The sequence below is a fragment of the Cebus imitator genome, unplaced genomic scaffold (genome assembly GCF_001604975.1).
Source record: "Cebus imitator isolate Cc_AM_T3 unplaced genomic scaffold, Cebus_imitator-1.0 Scaffold42, whole genome shotgun sequence".
NCBI lineage: Eukaryota > Metazoa > Chordata > Mammalia > Primates > Cebidae > Cebus > Cebus imitator.
In genome coordinates this window covers 10,140,703-10,160,003 of record NW_016107357.1, presented here as the reverse complement: position 1 = coordinate 10,160,003, position 19,301 = coordinate 10,140,703, and positions in this window count along the sequence as shown.

Below are 19,301 nucleotides of genomic sequence, written 5' to 3'. Positions count from 1 at the left end.
ATCTGACCCTTGAAGAATAGAGTCTAATACAGGCCTTTCTGAAAACAACCCGCTTCACACTACCTGTAGCCCCTTTCTCCAAGACCCTGACCATAATCCCAGGGCCCCATGTAAGCTCTCAGCCTGGGTGTTGGCCCCCAAATCTTTCTCTGCCAGTACTCCTTCCCATCAGCACTGGCCACTCAGTCTGTGGGTATGTGTGCATGTGTGTGCTGGGTATTGAGTGTGTGTGTGTATGTGCTGTGTTGAGTGTGTGCATGCGTGTATGTGCTGGGTATTGAGTGTGTGTGTATGTGCTGGGTATTGTGTGTGTGTGTGTGTGTATGTGCTGTCTTGAGTGTGTGTGTGTGTATGTGCTGTGTTGAGTGTGTGTATGTGTGTATGTGCTGTGTTGAGTGTGTGCATGTGTGTGCTGGGTATTGAGTATGTGTGTATGTGCTGCGTTGAGTGTGTGTGTATGTGCTGTGTTTAGTGTGCGCATGTGTGTATGTGCTGTGTTGAGTGTGTGCTTGTGTGTGCTGGGTATTGAGTGTGTGTGTATGTTCTGGGTATTGTGTGTGTATGTGTTGTGTTGAGTGTGTATGTGCTGTGTTGAGTGTGCGCATGTGTGTATGTGCTGTGTTGAGTGTGTGCATGTGTGTATGTGCTGGGTATTGAGTGTGTGTGTGCTATGTGCTGTGTTGAGTGCGTGCATACATGTACATACAGGGAAGCACAGTGTAGGTTAAGCCGAGCCCTCTCATTTACTTCGATGGGAGGACACTGAGAGATCTAAATACACACATCAATAGCAGGGGCTCTGCAGACACTCAGCAAGCTGGGAGGGGCCCCCTGGCGGCTGTGTGGAAGGTGCTTGGGGAAGAGCCCCCTTAGAAGATAATGCTTAGTCTCTGGTCCCTGCCAAATGACACTGTTACACTCCCAAGTTCTTTGCTCTCCAGGACATATTCTGAATCCCAAATAAGACCCATGATGTATGGTAGCTCAAAACGCAGGTCCCAATGTGTCAAGTGTGTTTCCAGGACCAGCTGGTCCTGCTCCAGTGAGGGGCGACCAAAGGCCTCTCAGCATACAGGACCACCCACATCACTGCAGACCACCAATATGCCAGAGCACGGATCACCTGATCTGAACAGAACAGAGGGGCGGCCCAGGAGGGGTTGATGCTGAGTCAAACTCACACACCACTGAGAACATTCTTCCCAAGTATTCCCTGGAGTGACAGGTAAGAAAGGTAAGATGCAGATAGAAACACTTGGTCTGGCAGTTTGGGTTTTTGCATTTTGTATGACATGAGTGCAGGGACCAAGGAAAAGTTTCGGATTCAGTGGACTGTGCTGAATAATATTATTAGGGGTACTCATGGGTGACATTAGAGTTCCTGCCACTCACAGAGGCCCCAGCTGGACCAAGCCCTCCTAATGAGCAGCTCTCCACACCCAACGTGTAGGCCTGGTTACAGTTGTGTGCTGGGGCCCACCCTCCCCATCCACACTCTGGTGGCCACAGCAGTGGAGAGAGGGGGCTACAGCTTCTACGAGTGGGTGGCAAGACCTCACACGAGTCCCATGAGGAGGCCAAGATGCTTTATAAATGCTGCAAACTGTCAGCCCACAAATAAGTGCTTAATGCCAGAAAACACACAGGTAGTCAAAGCAAACGTCGCTCAACCCTCTTTTTGGGTTGAGTTTTGTTGTTTGTTTTGTGTGACTGGGTGGAGACTGAGATGGAAAAAAAATCCGTGATTCTTTTTGAACCTGCCTTGTGCCCTTTTAAGAAGTAGTTCCACCAGCAGCTGGTTTTGGTTTTTTGGGTTTTTTCCAGAGAGAAATGTGAGGGAGGACCGTGAGCAAAATGTGCGTCCACTGTAGCAGCCTCCTGCTGCATTTCGGGAAATGGTATGTGCTGCCTGGATGCCTGGGGTTCTTTAGAGTGAGCGCATATTTATGTTAGGGAGGAAAAAAAACCTCATATTTTCAGCCTCAAAGATGATTTTTTAAAGTCAAAACAACTCACATCCTAGGCTGCCAGAATGCTTGCTTTCTGCGCTCACTTCTAGTCCCAAATATATGTGTGTAGCTCATTATATGCTGACTGGAACTGTAGTTTGCAGTGAGAGCCAAGCAGCACTCTCATTCCAAGCCGTTCCTCATCAGGAGAGTGGTCTTTTATCACTTGAGGAACCTGGAAAAGGCTCTCTCCTGTGGCCATGCTGTTGGATAATGATCTCACCAACCCTAAGTAAAAGCAGAGGGTTTTTCACTCTGCAAGAGCCCTAGGCCTCGGCAAATCCCCACCCCACAACCAGCCTCAGCCCCAGCCCCAGCCCCATCAGACACAGGAGAGCTGGCCAGCACGTGGCCCCCCAGAGGCCTCAGGTCTTTGTGTAAATGAATCCACCCCACCCACCTACGCTGCCCTGGAGTATTTTCAACGACACTGTGGAGCAATGACTGCATCTCTTTTAAATTATGCGGATTGTACTTACCCACAGCTCGGGAGGTCAGGGAGAAGCCACGTGATGCGGCTGCTTTGAAAGCAGAAAGAAGACAGGCTCGTGGCCAACGGCGCTGGATAATGACTCCGCCGTCTGTCCTGCTGGCTGAAGCTGAGGAGAGCGAGCCTGTGCACCTGAAGATCCCCAGTTCCTTGTTTTCTCTCTTCCATGTTTTCTAAATCTTCTACAAAAAGCACATTCTTTTCCTCTCACCACTGAATCTGTGTTCTCGGTGATGGAGGATCCCAGACCAGTTCACTCTATGGGGACAGATGGAACACAAAATGACTTCTGAGCTCACTAAGTTGATGGGCTTGTGGGGGCTGTGCCTTCTCACCCCCATTCATCAGCTTCATCAATGAACATCTGGAAGCTTCTGCTTGACTTCTGAAAGCCAGTTGCACAGGGTCTTTCACGCCCAGCAGGCCCCAAACTCCTGTCCCAGGGCCTTGGCACTTGCCCTTCCTCTCCTCCTCTGCCCAGCCAGCCTCTCCCAGAGATCCTCAAGGTCTGTGCCTGCAGATGCTGCCTGGTGGCGAGGCCACCCTACCCCTCCCTAGCACTCACCACCACCCAACAGCCCCCACGGGTCACTCATCTTTGCGGCTGTTGTCTGTTTTTGTGTTATGGATACCCAGCCTCCCCATCCAAGACAGCAGTCTCCACAAGGAAAAAGATTCACGTCTGTTCTCTTCTTCCGCTGTATCCTCAGCAGCCAGGAAGCATAGTAGACACACGGTGAATACCCACTTTTGCAGAGTAGAAATAACAATTGTGTATTCTGCTTTTGCATGTCACCTTCTATTACATCGTTTCTTCTCTCATCACATAAGCACAGACTGCTTTACAAATCAGAAAACAACCAAACCCGTAAACAGGCATTTTAAAATCTCAGGAGGCAGACCTGGCACAGTGGCTCACACCTGTAATCCCAGAACTTTGGGAGGTCAAGGTGGGCAGATTTCAGAGCCCCCTTGCATTCTCTGGGGGAGCAGAGCCACGTGTAGGTCAAGAGCCCTTCGAGAGTGTGATAAAATATTACAGATATTCTTCCCAGAAAAAGTGTGCTCATGCCCATACACAGAATATTTTTACACAAGTCGAAGGAGGCCGCAGGTCCCCTCACGCCCCACAAATTAAGAACCGTGAATTGAGATGAGGGACCCTTCTCACCTCACCTCATCCTTCCTGCACAAAGGCACTTCAGGGTTGTCAGGGATTCCAATAAAATAGTGCTTCTTTCCACACATCGGACCCAGCAACCACGGTGCACGCCATGGCCTCCATTCCTCACTAAGGCAAACTTCCCACCTGCTCCCGCCAAATGGGGTGGCCCGGGTCCACTGTGTGGGGCCCCAGCCCTGGGAAGTAGAGGCAAGGAGGTGGTTGGAGGCAGCACAGACAGCAGGGCCTGCAGCAGCAGCTCAAAGAACCGTCCAGGCCAGCCTGCCAGGCCCACCTGTTACCACAGCCCCGGTGTTTTATATAAAAGGCCTGATTGTTCCTCTTTTTTTGAATTCTTTGAGTCATATGTGTTCTTAAAATACCAGTCTCAACCCATGGTTTGAGGTGACCTGAATGAGATTTGGTTCCTCTCACCAAAAAGAGTCCAGATGGCACAGTGTCAGGAGCCCATCCCTGGGACCGTGAGGCTGCTGACCAGGAGAGTTGCCTTGGAAAAGAGAGGGTCCAGTTGGCAAAGCTGCATCAGGCACTGGCCCACCCTGCTCACTGCCCGTTCCCCTCCCAGCTGAGCTAGCTGAGCTCCGAGCTCCTCAAAACTTTCAAATGCCGTGTTGACAAGAAGTTCATTCCAGGTGAGTTCTTGAGATTCCCAGATGAAAGGAATAAAGCAAAAATAAGTACAGAAAAATAAAAAGCAAAAGAAGTTACTCGTTTGCCTGTTTGCCTTTCTCCAGCCCGATACCACTGAGAGTAGCTTCCCCATTTCCAGAGTCCTACAGCACAATGCTTCATCCTGATGGCACCTCTCGTCTCAGGCATTCCTGCTCGTCCAGCCCGCCCCATCACCGTGTCTTTTGCTGGCCTGGTGGAGCCACATCCAGAGGGATGACACTGAGTCTCCTGCCCTGGACTGCCCAGCACAGCCAGCGACACTGGTAGATGGGAATCTGGTTCTTCTTAATCGCGGCCCTCAACAGAATCCACAGACTTACCTGGAAACCACAGGGCAGTCTTCAGTCCTAGCTCCCATCTCTTCCCTCTATATCTGGGCACCTTCTGTATACAGAGAAAAAGCCATGAGGCTTTCATCCAGAAAAGGTGCTTTGTACTTGGAGCTGGAGGAACAGCATCGCCATCACACCACACCCCTTATTGATAGAATAGCCCAGAGCCAGAAACCTCCTTCTGTCCCTTGCCACGTGGTGAGTGGCTCTGGGAACTGGGCTGAAGAGAGGGCTGGGCTGGGGGTTACAGGGCAGGAATCCTGGCTCTGCCTTTTAGTGGTCTGTGATCGGGAGAGGTGGCCTGACACCTGTGGTCCTTGGTTACTGTCATCAGTAAAGTGAGGTTATGAATGCAGCCTGCCTCCCAGAGTGAGCTGTGAGACTCAGGCGTGATGGGGCATGGCACAGCACCTGTGAACAGGTGAGGCCAAGACAATGCTGTCTGCCCACAAACTGTTTCAGACCTTGCAAACCAAGGGATACTTCCAGCGCCCCTCCTTCCAGGTGGGGCCGTGGGCCTGGCTTTAGATGGTAGCATGAGGGCCAAAATGACAGATGCCACTTCCAAGCTTGGCACATCAACCAGCTCCCTCGCATTCTCTTTCTCACGTCCTTCTGCTACAGGCTTGAAGGCCATGTGTTGGGACTGGTGGTTCCCCAAGATGGAAGGAGCCAGATCTTTGAACAACTGTGTATAGCAGAGCCCACCCCAATCTCCAACCACATTACCATGTGACATAAGTGAGCAATATGCTTTTATTGTGATGAGCCACTGAGACTTCAGGATTTATTTTTGCAGCCTAGCCTTGCCTACCCAGATAGAGGTGGCAGATGGATGACCTACAAGCCAGATGTGTTTGCTTTTGGCTTTAGTGATTAAAAAATTGGAATGTACAAAGCAGGCCTTCAGAGCAGACTGGCTCCATTTGCCACAACCCTCACCACTCCTTATTGCATTTTACCCAGCCACTTCTCACATTCACCTGCCTGAGTCCGTGAAACATTTGAGTTTGCACACCTGAAAAGCTCTGGATTAAAATCGCTCTTTGATAAACGCTTCGAATCTGTGTTGTCTCGTCCTGTGACATGCTCAGGAAGACAGCAGAAACTCATGCAAGTAAAACGAATAGTGTTGTCTGTTGAGGTTGGGGTGCAGATAGCTTAGATTTAAAGCATGTGTCGTGGCATGATGAGGAATGGCTTGCAAATCTGGTTCTGGTTTTGGCTTTGTCACTCAGATGCTATGTTGACTTCCACCAAATCACATCTCAGGGCCCTAACATCCTCATTTTCAAAATAGTGGATTTTAAATAAACACTCATAAAGAAATACCATAGGCTGTGAGGCTTAAACCATAGACATTCATTTTCTCGCAGTTCTAGAGGCTGGAAGTCCAAGGTCAAAGTGCCTCCTGACCTCATTTAAACTTCCTCTCCTCCTCACAGGCCCCACCTCCAAATACAGTCACATTGAGTGTGTGGACTTCAGCATCAGCATTTTGAGGAAACACCATTCAGCCCATAACAGATTCTATTATTTCCAGTCCAGGCTGTTCAAAGAAAGAAATAGATCGTATTTCTATATATTTTCCACAGCGTGGGGCAGGCAGTGAGAGTGGTCCAGCTGACCTGCTGAGGGACCTCACTTAAATTAAAAGTGGCTGTTATTTTATTTTATTTTGATAAGACATATTTATTTTTATTTTAAAAATTATTATTTTTAAATGTTTCATTTCCAAAGGCTTTTGGGGAACAGGTGGTGTTTGGTTACATGAGTAAGTTCTTTAATGGTGATTTGTGAGATTTTGGTGCACTCATCACCTGCACAGCATACACTGAACCCAATTTGTAGTCTTTTATCCCCCACCCCCAGCCCTTTCCCCCAAGTCCCCAAAGTCCACTGTGTCGTTCTTATGCCTTTGCATCCTCATAGCTTAGCTCCCACTTATGAGTGAGAACATATGATGTCTGGTTTTCCATTCCTGTGTTAGTTCACCTAGAATCATAGTCTCCAATCCTATCCAGCTTGCTGCAAATGCCATTAATTCATTCCTTTTTATGGCTGAGTGGTATTCCATCATATATATATATATATATATATATACACACACACACACACAGATATATATACACACACATATATATCACATGTATATCACATATATATATCACACACACACACACACACACACACACACACATATATATATATATATATATATATATATACACACACCACAGTTTGTTTATCCACTCGTGAGCTGGTTCCACAGTTTTACAATTGCAAATTGTGTTGCTATAAACATGCATGTGCAGGTATCTTCTTTTCTTCTGGGTAGACACCCAGTAGTGATATTGCTGGATCAAATGGTACTTCTAAAAAGTGGCTGTTTTTTTAAAATACATGAGAATATAAAAATAATTTTTCAGTCATATGTGTTGTAAATATCTTTCCCTGGGTTCTGGTTAGTTCTTTAATTTTGTATTTCTTTTCTTCTGCTGAAATTTTACCTTTTAGTATTTATCAGTTTTAAGGTGATAACAGTCTCCTATACTTTCCCCTAAGTATATAAGTATATACTTTCCCTAAGTATATAACAAAACCCTAAGGTTTTTGTTCAACATTTAGAATTTCAATCCCCTGAGATTTTTTTGTATAGTATGAAGTCTGCAATACATAATACTATTTGAATTTATTAAGTTTTATATAAATGGGATCACACTGTAAAAACAAAAGTGGCTGTCTTCTTCTAGACAATTTTTTGCCCAAAACGTCATTCTGAGATTAGCCATGAAAGAATTCCCTGAGATGGAGAAAAGCTGGCCCTGCTGTGTCAGTTGAATGGCCCAGGGTCTGCAGCTGGACCCCTCATGACAAGCTGTGCTCCTGGTTTTCTCTTCCGTCCAGAACAGACACTCCCCTGGTGTGAACTGCTGCTGTTCCCAGTGTGTGGGATGAGGGGCACCAATCCTAACCCACTAACAAAAAGCTTTGGGAAATAATTAGCTGGTGCAGACTGAGAACTCCGAAATATACAAAACCTGCCAGGAATGTTTCTGAAATATAGACATATTCATTCTGCGACACTCAAGTACAGCCCTGGGATGCTGCCCTGGTGTAATCTCTGCAAACTGAAATGTCCAGTGGCACCAGGAGCAAGGTCAGAATTCCCAGCCCTATGGTGTCCCTGGAGTTGAAAATCAACCATTTGAGCTCCTCAAATGTGCAGAATCCCTCTACATGCCTCATAAGGCTGTAGGGATTCATTTGGGATATACTGGATATTTGGAGTACTGGGTGATGTACAAGAAACCTGCTGTCTCCCTGCAAGTAACAGACCCTTTACAAGACCTTAGAATTCAGGAGGAAGCTGGAGGCCTTGATGCCAGTCCTTCCTCCATCTTGACTCAGCCATGTGACTTTGGATCGTCTGACCTCTCGGGGCTTCTTTGGACACACCTGAAAACTGGGAACAGTCTAGTCAAATTCCCCGGGAGGGGAATTTGACTAGACAAAAGTGAATAAGCTCTTAACAACTGCTTGCATTTTTTAGAGAAAATATTTGAAAAGCTGAGTGAACACTGTCTCAGCGGGCCCAGGAAGGAAGGGCACCTTGCATGGCGATCTGGAAGTCTTTCGGTCAAAGAACCCCACGGGGTGGAGTTCACTGCATTGCGGCTCTTTTATCCCTCTTATGGGGTAAAATCCATCACCTCAAGCAGTGGGGTTCTTTTACCCCAGAAACTTCCAGATCACCACGCAAAGTGCCCTTCCCTCCTGGGCCTGCTGAGATAGTGTTAGCTCAGTTTAGAAACTTTCACTCCGTGGGGCTCTTCTACCCTCATGAGGCCTGGAGTTGCACAGAGGTGAAATAGCTGGCTCTTCACACAGCCCTGTGCCCCGCTGGCCCATGGTCACTGTCAGGACAGCAATGAGTTAAATAGAGCCCACAGGAGAGCAAGGCCACACTGCTTTGAAGCCCAGAAACAAAGTGAAACCCAGCTATGAGAAGGGGCACCTCAGTGTGGCGGGGACTCCTGTCTTAGCCACCACAGCAGGAGGAGCAGTGGGCAGTCAGGACGCAGCACCTACCCTCAGGTACCGAAGGGTGGACCTGACGTGAAGCTGGTGGGCCAACATTCTGCAGGAGCAGCGGAGTCTGAGGGTTCTCTTCATAATCCCCTTTGCTCTGGGCTTCGACAGCCTGCATCATATTTAGGTGCTGGCAATTCACGAACTGACCTGCGCCATCCTCCACAGTGTGGATGACACATGGGTGGGCACAAGAGGGAGGCTGAGTCGAATGAGTTCATGACAGACTGGAAGCCGAGCCTACTGAAATCCATTTTGGAACCAGGCGAGCAGTCAATAAATACAGACATGAATAGATGGAAATGGAATTTCTATGACCCAAACACCCACACCAACAGCAAGTTAGATTTACAGCTCAGGGAAGATGCCTCTCTCTAACAGCCATGCTTTAGTCTGCCCTAAACCAAGCCCACCTACTCACTACCCTCCAGCTGCCCTGAGATCTCTCTTCTTCCTTTCACCTGCTCTTCCCCTGCCTCCACTTCCTCAACACTCACTCCCCATTAACCATTGCAGTCAAGGTCACGCTCCCATGTTTTACTGGCAGTCTTTGGTGGTCACCAATGACCTTTTCATTGCCAGATGGAATTAAAACTTTTTTTCTACTGCTATATAATATATATACATATTTTGGGGGTACATGTGATATTTCGATACATGCATAGAATGTGTAATAATTAAGTCAGATTATTTAGGAAACCCATCATCACCTCATACATCTATCATTTCTTTGTGTTGGGAACATTTCAGATCTTCTCTTCTAGCTATTTTGAAATAACTCCTCTGATTATATTCTGTTCTCTGCCTTCTTTGCTGGCTCTTACTCATAATACAACCTAAGTCATTTACAAGAAACTGTCCTTAGCTCTCTTTTTTCTTTTCCCCTCTCGCTCCTGTCTCCTGGCAAATTTCATCCACTACAACAGCTTCTCCTCCCACAGCTGTGGACTCCATCAAGTGGACCTCTTCTGACCACCATATGCCCGTCAAGTCAGAGCCCTGCCTCTTCAACCTTTTGAGCATTTCCTGTGTGTCCCCCAGCCACTGCCCACCATTCTCTATCAGGCGTCCAACTCAAATGCTTGACACTCTCTTTGATCTCTCTCTTCCTTTACGTATTCTCAAAGAACCAATTACCAAGTACTCCTTTCTCAACTGTTATTGTGATTCTACCTTCAAAATTCCTTGCCAAGAATCTCACTTCTGAAATCCATGTTGGAGTAAATAGAAATCTGAGCAAAATATATGAAACACTATTTTCAGACATTGGACAACAGGCAAGAGGACTGTGGGTCCCTGAGAGAGGCAGGACCCAGAGTCTCCCCAGCTTTCTGCCTGAGGGCATTTTCTATCCACAGCTTATGGGAAGGGTCCAAGCAGAGATGGCGGCTTTGCTGAATTAAGAGATCAGAATAGGAATACATTTGGGCCAGCTCTTAGTTGAGGAGGCAGAGTAAGAAGATAAGGAGAACTATGGCAGAAAGAGCCTGCCAATCTGTATGTGGATCTCTTGAGCTTGTCAATGAATACTCATCAGAGCAAGCATGAAAGAACTCCATGGGCAGAGCAGAGAGCTACAAGCACTCACATCAAGCTCACACAGTTGAGCTCCTACCAGAGAAGGAGGAGAGACTTGTTAGGCATTCAGAAGAAATTTCCAAAAGCGTGAGTCTTTTCAGATGCAGTTTCTCTATCTATTGAAGTGGTCTTTTGCATAATGTGGTACTAATATGTTGGTAAGGATTTTTACATTTCCTCGTGGGATGAAATGGCTTGTCGTATTCTATTCTTGTAATGTCCTTGTCAAGTTTTGATATCAAGATGATGCTGAGCTGGCAATGTTCTTTCCTTCTTTGTTTCTAGAAAATAATTTTGTGTAGGCTTGGTATTACTTCTTTCTTAAATGTCTGATAAAATTCAACACTAAACCATCTGGGTCTGGAGTTTTCTTATGGGAATTTAATTCTCAATTAAATCTCTTTAATTTAGATATGGTTGTTAAGAATCTCAGTTTCTTCTTTTGTCAATTTTGGTAATATGTGTCTTTCAAGGAATTTATTTTAAGGTTTTGAATTTATTGGCATGAAATTGTTCATAATATTCTTACTACCCTTTTTGCATCTATCTGTTGGATCAGTTGTGATGTGGCTTTTTTCATTCTTGATACTTTTAACGTCTTCTCTTTTTTTCTTATCAGTCTAACTATATGTTTATCAATTTTTTATTTTTATTTTTTGAGATAGGGTCTCACTCTGCACAGGCTGACGTGTGTGGTATGAGCTCAGCTCACTGTAGTCTTAACCTCCTGGTCTCAAGCAATCCTCCCACTTTAGCCTCCTGAGTAGCTGGAACTACAGGTGTGGGCCACCATGCCCAGGTATATATATATATATATTTTTTTTTCAGAGATGGGGTCTCACTGTGTTGCCCATTCTGAACTCGAACTCTTGTGTCAAGTAATCTTCCTGCCTCAGTTTCCCAAAATGCTAGGATTACAGGTTGAGTCACCACACCTGGCCAAGTTTATCAGTTTTAAAACATTTCTAAGAGCCAAGAATTGGTTTCATTGATTATTTTGTCTTTTTCTATTTTATTGATTTCTTATTACTTTCTTCTACTTACTTTGGATATGACTGGAGCCCCTTTTTTGCTTCTTAAACTTATTGATTTAGAATCTTGGCTTTTTATTTTTTAATTTTAGTTTTCATTGTTTTTTTTTTTTTTTTTTGTAGAGACAGGGTATCACTTTGTTGTCTGAGGTGGTCTCAAACTCCCAAGCTCAAGTGATTTATCCAGACCTCCTAAAATCCTGGGATTACAGGTATGAGGCACCACACCCAGCTTAGAGCTTCTTATTTTCAAATAGAAGCATCTAAAGCTATAAGCTCTAACTGCTTCCCACAAATTTTGATATGTTGTGTTTTAATTGTCATTCTGTTAAAAATAATTTTACAGTGGAGAAACTTAACAGAGATCATTAATCAAATGATTAACATAAATTCCATCAGTAATGAGACAAATAGAAATCCTGTGCTACCTGATATGATACAACGAGAAGAACACAGCATTGCTTCTGCGATATTCTGATATTCTGCCAGAGTTGCATAATCTGATTCCAAACATGAGGAAACACTGAGCTCATCTCCCAGTCCTCCCCACATCCTGCACTCCACTCGGCCTTTTCACCACCCAGACTCCAGCCTTCCCACCCTTGTGCCTTTGTGCACAGCCTTGCTGGGACACCAAGCTCTGTCTGCTGACACCTTACCTTTCCTCTCGTGCCCAGCTCCGAAGCACCTTTCCACAGAACTTGCATGCCTACCCACCCATAAGCATTTTCCTTCATGGTTTCACAGTATTTATAATTTCTTTTCTTTTTTTTTTTAAACGGAGTTTCGCTCTTGTCACCCAGGCTAGAGTGCAATGACATGATATCAGCTCACTGCAATCTCCGCCTCCTGGGTTCAAGTGATTCTCCTGCTTCACCCTTCCGAGGAACTGGGATTATAGGTGCCCAGCACCATGCCCAGCTAATTTTTGTATTTTTAGTAGAGATGTGATTTCACTATCTCTACTAAAGGTGAGTTTGAGGCCAGGCTGGTCTCAAACTCCTGACCTCAGGTGATCCACTTGCCTCGGCTTCCCAAACTGCTGGGATTACAGGTGTGAGCCACTATTGCCAACCAGTATTTTATTTATAATTTCTAATGTTAACATTGATACATGTGGTCTGCTTCCCCCAATCAAATTTAATATTTTAAAGGGAGAAATTACTATTCAGTTTTATATCATTCACAGAACTAGTTCTATTTTCTGAATAAAGTAGTTCCATAAAATACTAAATAAATAAATGAGCAAATGATGTTTTCTAACTAAGACAATTTCCCCCATTCAAAGACTGTGCTTGAGGCCAGGCGTTCAAGACCAGACTGGGCAGTGTAGTGAAGACGCCGTTTCTACAAAAACAAAGAAATGAGCCAAATACAGACTGTATCCAGGGTCTAAAAAATTTTCTTAAGAACAGCAAATTGTTCTTTTTTCAAAATGGGAATAAAATATACCCTCCATACTCATACATTCTTATGAAACAACAGTTAATTAAGGGAGTGTGGATGGCATTCCGTGATTTTTAGGGAAGAGTAGGTCAAATTGGGTTCAGAGTACTCATTTCCCTCTCCCTCTTTGAAATTGCATTCTGAATGCCTGACAGATGAGGTAGGCTTATTCTGTTTTGCAGTCACTTTGTCTATCCTTTGTAAATACAATACCACACACTGCTTTTCTTCAACTTTGCAAATCCCTTCAGCTTTAGAGATAATACTTTGTCAGAAAAAGGGGAAAGTGCCAGAACAATGATTTTTCCTGGGGCATAGGTTGAGGTAGGTCCTGTGGGGATGCACCAGCAATAGGAACGGGATCCAGTAGAGTCACAGCCCTTAACTCCAGGAAAGCAAAATTCCAGGAGTTTTCCTTAGAGCCCAGAACAAAGTAAATAGCCAGAACCTGCCTCTCATAGTTGCTGTGAAGGGTCCAGATACCAACGTGAAGTGTCCCAGAGAACTCTGCAGAATGTCCTAGCCACAGGGCTGGAGCTGCATTGAGATGACTCTCCCCTCCCCAGCCTCTCCCATCTGATGGGCACTCCAGGTCAGGACCAGGCATTGTGATAGAGAACATTCTTTTAGGAAGTAGGACAATCTCTTAAGGTAGGTACTATGTGACCTTCAAGGTTACTCTCAGAGCCTGATCACCAGCAACAGCAAGCATATACTGAGGGACAAAGTATTCCATGTCCTTTGCATGGTTGATGGTTTAATTGAAGGACAGAGAGAATACTCGCATGAATTACTGATGCAAGATTTTCTTCTCAGTCACTCTGCAAGCTGGGAATCTCTGGCCAGGGACACTCTGCCCAGGACTCACTCAGCCATGCTACCTGCTGCAGGAGACAGCCCTCTCACTCAACCCACCCAGGCCAAGTCTGGCTTGCGCACCCGTTCCCAAGTTCTTGTTCCATGCCCAAGAAGAATGAGGATACACCAACACCCAGAGTGAGTAAGGTGGGGAGTTTTTTTAAGTAATGAAACAGCTTTCAGTGGAGAGGGGACATGGGGGTGGCCCCCCTACCTGAAGGCAGGAAAGTCTCCCCTAATGTGACTGAGTCTGGGGCTTAGAATAGGGGAGGAGCAGGCCATAGGTAGTATTGGAGAAGGTAACATTTGATTGGTTAAAAGGTATTATTCAGAAAGAATTGATCAGGAAAGGGTGGGCAAACAGGAATAGAAGTTCTCACTCTGGGTTACCAGTTTCATCTGGGACCAGCAGTCTAGTCTTTCAGCCTTCAGGTTGTTTTTCTGGCTTGAAGGTAGAGGTTCACTGGGGACTTTCTCCTATCTGCCTAGGCATTTGGCTGCCTCCTGTAGCTAACTGCCATTAAAATAGAGCTGAAGACCAGCCTTAACTCCTTCCTGCTGACAGAGGACACTGTTTTGGGAAAACAGCAGTTAGATGTCCCTCAGAGGCCTTTCTGAGGGTCCCAGGTAAAAAAAGGGAGCCATCATGCAAGGCAGTGCTGGCCAAAGATCAGGGATGAGTTACAGGCTACACAAGCTGGAGAAGTTCTGAGGGGAAAGGAGTTCAGGGACACAGGCAGGCAAAGCAGATTCAGGGAGAAGGCAACTTCTTGGTCAGCCATCAGGGCTAGCGCTAGTGCTGGGAGCATTTCCTAAAAGAAACAGGGATCTCCTTCTGCCTGGCCACCCACATCACCTTGAGTCACCCATCACCTATTAGTTTCAGTTTTTAATGGGGCAATATTAAACCACATTTCTAAAAAAGGCTTAAAATATGTAACATTCCTATCATTGGTTAGCATTTCCGTAGCCCCTTTTCCTGTGACTTTGGCAGGTACCACAGTGGGGCATGATGGAGAAAAACACCTTACAATGGAGGAAGACTGCAGCTAAGGTGATGTGCAGCTCAGGACTCCGAGGCCTGGACATGATGCCCAAATCAGAACCTGGTTTTTCTGTGTCACCAGCCCTGGATCCTCCTTGGCAGCCCTGATGCAAGTGGTGGGTTCACCCGAATCCCTGAGAATGTGAACAGAGTAGAGATTTCTTTGCTGGCGTCACCAATTCCAGATTTTCCTGGGTGGTGTTCCAAAGAGAAGAAGCAGCCCTCCTTGAAGAGCTCAAATCCTGCCTCCCTAATATCTACCCAGCCCAGCTCCTCCCTCACTAAGGAGAAGAAAGGTTCCTCTGCAAACCCCTAGCAACCCTGGGAAGGAGGAGCCAAGATGAGGCAACTCCACGGCCATCAATCCTCATTATCACTCTCAACATCATTATCATCATCTAGGGAGAAACAGGCTGTGTGTTTTGTGCCATCCAACTGACAGATCCATTTATACTGCTGTCTAAACAAGACTACAAGGAAAATGCTCATTCGCTTTTAACAGAACTAGAAAAAGCACAGACTTCTCAAGTTTTAAATAAGTTGAGCTGCTGATTTTAATATTAAAATTTGAGTTTAAGACTACAGAGAGCTGGTAGGGCTGGCATATGGTATGTTACTGAGGGTCCCCAGTGGGACTGCTGTGGGCTTATGGTGGCAGAGACTTTTCTCCTCTATTGTTTTCTAAGTTTATTCTTGTAGACACAGATGTCTTTGACACCTCCAGCCCATCATTTGCACATGAATGGTGGGTCTGGGCAGCAGTGACCTAGGCCTCTAGAAAATTAGACACACCCAGGCCAACACAACAAAGGACAGGAATTCAAAGCAATTAGGAAGACTGCTTTGAGAGGGAGATTACAAGGAGCATAAAGATCGAGTCCTGTTGTCTTCACTACTCGACATTCAAAACTTTAAATTTTCCTAGCAACTTCTAGTCCAGAGCACTGGGTAGGGCTCTTTAAAACTAGTGTAGGTCCCTCCTTGAGGGCAGTGAAGGGGAAAAATCAAGGCATGGAGAGAGCAGGAGCTGTGTTCAAAGTCATGATGAAAGAGACATGTGGATGGGTCTCACATAGTTTGGAATCTGCTTAATAATCCCAGTAGCCAGCTCATTGGATGGGTAGCAGGCTGGGTTCTTTGTTGTAGACAGCAGAACCCACTAGAGCTAATCAAGTTACAAGGACTTATCAAAGATTGGAGGGTAACTCACAGAAGCTCCAGGAGGGCCAGAGAATTCTGCAGAAAGGAACAGAGCTTAGAGCACAGAATTCCTCCATCGAAGTCCCTTTGGAACCTTTAAAGGAGATAACAGTAGGTCCAGCCTTGGAGGCAGCCAATTCAGCCTTGGAAAATATTGCCAAAACAAACAGAGCAAACTCTTCCAAGGAATTACTCCAGGTACCCAACTCCTTACTCCAGTGGTCCTATCTGGACTGCCTATTGGCCCCAGCTATACACCCGGGTCACAGCAGTTTGTGTGCACCTCCTGTGACCCCCGCTGCCCTTCAGCCCTAACTTCTCTGACCATTTGGCTGCTCACCTTGCCCCCAGCTCTTGACAAAGTCTAGGTGGGTCACCAGAGCTCTGCTTTTGGGACTATAGGTTCTTACTGATATTTCTCTCACATAACATTTCTCCAAACATAATTGAACAAATAAAAATAAAAATAAAAAAGCTTCATTGGCCTTTTTGAACCCAATGAGTAGCTGTTAGGGCGTAACTTATCATTATGTTACTTTCGTGTCTTGCTTTTCTACAGCTCCATGTGCAGCCCAGACTAGAGTTCTCTTTCCCCATCACCCACTCCCTGATCTGCCTTCATTAAGACAGGAAAGTTGTTTCTGCCTTAGTGCTCCAGGAAGCCCCTGACAGTTCCACAAGTAATTCTCTCCAACTGAGCCAGAGGTGTGGAGACTGGTGCTTTCCATTTGGGAAAGTTGCTCAAGTTCCTGGGAGCTCAGCTGAGCCCTCCTCTGAACTCAGAACTGACTAATGGGCCAACGAGGAGAAGAGTAAGAGTGTAAGACACTACAGCAGTTCCCAAGCCAGAGTGGACACAGAACTCACACAGGGAACTTCCCAATATACCAATTGCCGGAACCTACCATCTCCAGAGATGCTGAGATGTCACGTCTAGGGCAGGGCCCAGGGATCTGCATGTTTAATAAGCTCATCAACTGAGTCTGATATAAATGCTCTGTAGGCCCCATTCTGAGAAACACTGACTCCACAATATTTAAGTAGACTGCTAAGACCAGACACTAGAGATCAAACATAAACTGTGCTTCCTAGTCACCTGCTGTATTAACCATGTCTTGTTTTCTGTATTCTGATGCTGTGATATCTGGGGTCTTGCTGACCATGGAGGGACTGCCCCTGTCAGGTTACTCAATTCCTAGGGATAATAAACAACTTATCTGTGAGCACACCCTTCATAACAAACCAACCAATCCAGAGCCCACACCCACACTGCCTTTATTGGAGTCTCACACACTGGACCATACCACCTGTCTTAATCACCTTGGAGCCAGGTATCAGACAATTAGGGACAGATCTTCTGCCCCAGAGTCCACTAAAATTATTCAAACTAGCCATTCTTAAGCCTGCTTGCACTGTGTCACCCATGACTTCCCATGGAAACCACACTAAGGATTCTTGCCCTTGTTTTTCCCTCACTCCTTCTGCCTCTTTACCAATCTTCCTCGGTGCCCCCAGCCCATTCATGGCATGCTGTTTCCTCTTGGAACTGTGAGTAGTAAACTATCTGTCCAATGGTCATCATCTCATAACCTATTGAACTTACTCTACCTCAAATTCCCTACCAATACAGTACATTTCAAAATGCTTTGTGATATTGTGATTTATAATGAGAAATATATTTGGTCTTCATCCCAGTTCCTGGTGTAGAGCTTCTAAAACTTTTGGAATTTCCTAAGAGATAAGAGCAATAAAGTTGAAAGAAACACCTTTTGTTATTCATAACAAGTCCCTTCCAATCATATCTGTTTCTGTTCATGAGGTGATTTTTGAAAAGCCCTAAGGATGGGGGACCAGTTGCCAGAAGACCCAATCATGTACTTAGAGGGTTGGAACTTTCACCCCGACCCCTACCTTTTGGTGAGGGGAGAGGGGCCAGAGATTGAGCTAATCACCATGGCCAATGATGTAATCAGTTGTGCCTACATAGTAAAATTTCCATAAAGACCCAAAAGAATGAGGTTCACAGAGTTTCCAGGAGATAAACACATTCACAAGCTGGGAGAGTAGCATGCCCAGAGGAGGCATGAAAGCATTGCACCCCTCCCCCATACCTTGCCCTATGCAGCTAATCTATCTGGCTGTTCCTGAGTTGTAGTCTTCATAATAAACTTGTGATTTAGTAAGTAAATTGTTTTCTATGAGCTGTGCTAGCAAATTATTGAACCTGGGGAAGAGGTCATGGGAACCTCCAAATTAGAGCTGGTTGGTCAGAAGCCCGGCTGTCAACTGGACTTGTGGCTAGTGTCAGGAGTGGTGGGGGTGGGCAGCTTTGTGGAACTGAGCCCGTGACCTGTAGGGTCTGCATTAATTCCAGGTATAGACAGCATTTGGCATTGAATTGAATGGTAGGATATCCAGTTGGAGTCCACAGAGAATGGAGAACTGCTTGGTGTGGGGAAACCACCCCCCCCACATATTTGGTGACCAGAAGTAAGTGTTAAATATTGTGGGTAGTAAAGAGGTTTTATTTAAAAAAAATTTTTTTAACTTGTATTTTAGGTTCATGAATACATGTGCAGGTTTGTTATATAGGTCATGAGTACATGTGCAGGTTTGTTACACAGGTTTGTTACAGGGGTTTGTTGTACAGAGTATTTCATCACCCAGGTACTAAGCCTAGTACCCAATAGTCATTTTTTCTGATCCTCTCCCTCCTCCTACTCTCTACCCTCAAGTAGACCCAGTGTCTGTTATTTCCCTTTGTGTCCATGAGTTCTCATCATTTAGCTCCCACTTATCAGGGAGAACATGAGGTATTTGGTTTTCTGTTCTTGTATTTGTTTGCTAAGGATAACGGCTGCCAGCTCCATCCATGTTCCCACAAAAGCCGTGGTTGTCTGCTTTTGTGGGAACATGGATGACTTTCCCACAAAAGTCATTCTTTTCTATGACTGCATAGTTTTCCATACTATGTATATACCACATTTTTCTTTATCCAATCTGGATGGGCATTTAGGTTGATTCCATGTCTTTACTATTGTGAACAGTGCTGCAATGAACATTCACATGTATGTGTCTTTATGGTAGAATTTGTTCTATTCCTTTGGGTGTATACCAGGATGGGATTGCTGGGTTCAATGGTAGTTCTGTTCTGAGCTTTTTGAGGAATTCCCATACTGCTTTTCACCATGGTTGAACTAATTTATACTCCCACCAACAGTGTATAAATGTTCCTTTTTCTTCACAACCTTGCCAGCATCTTTTCTTTTTTGACTTTTTATAGTAGCCATTCTGACTGGTGTGAGATGGTATCTCATTGTGGTTTTGATTTGCATTTTTCTAGTGATCAGTGGTATTGAGTTTTT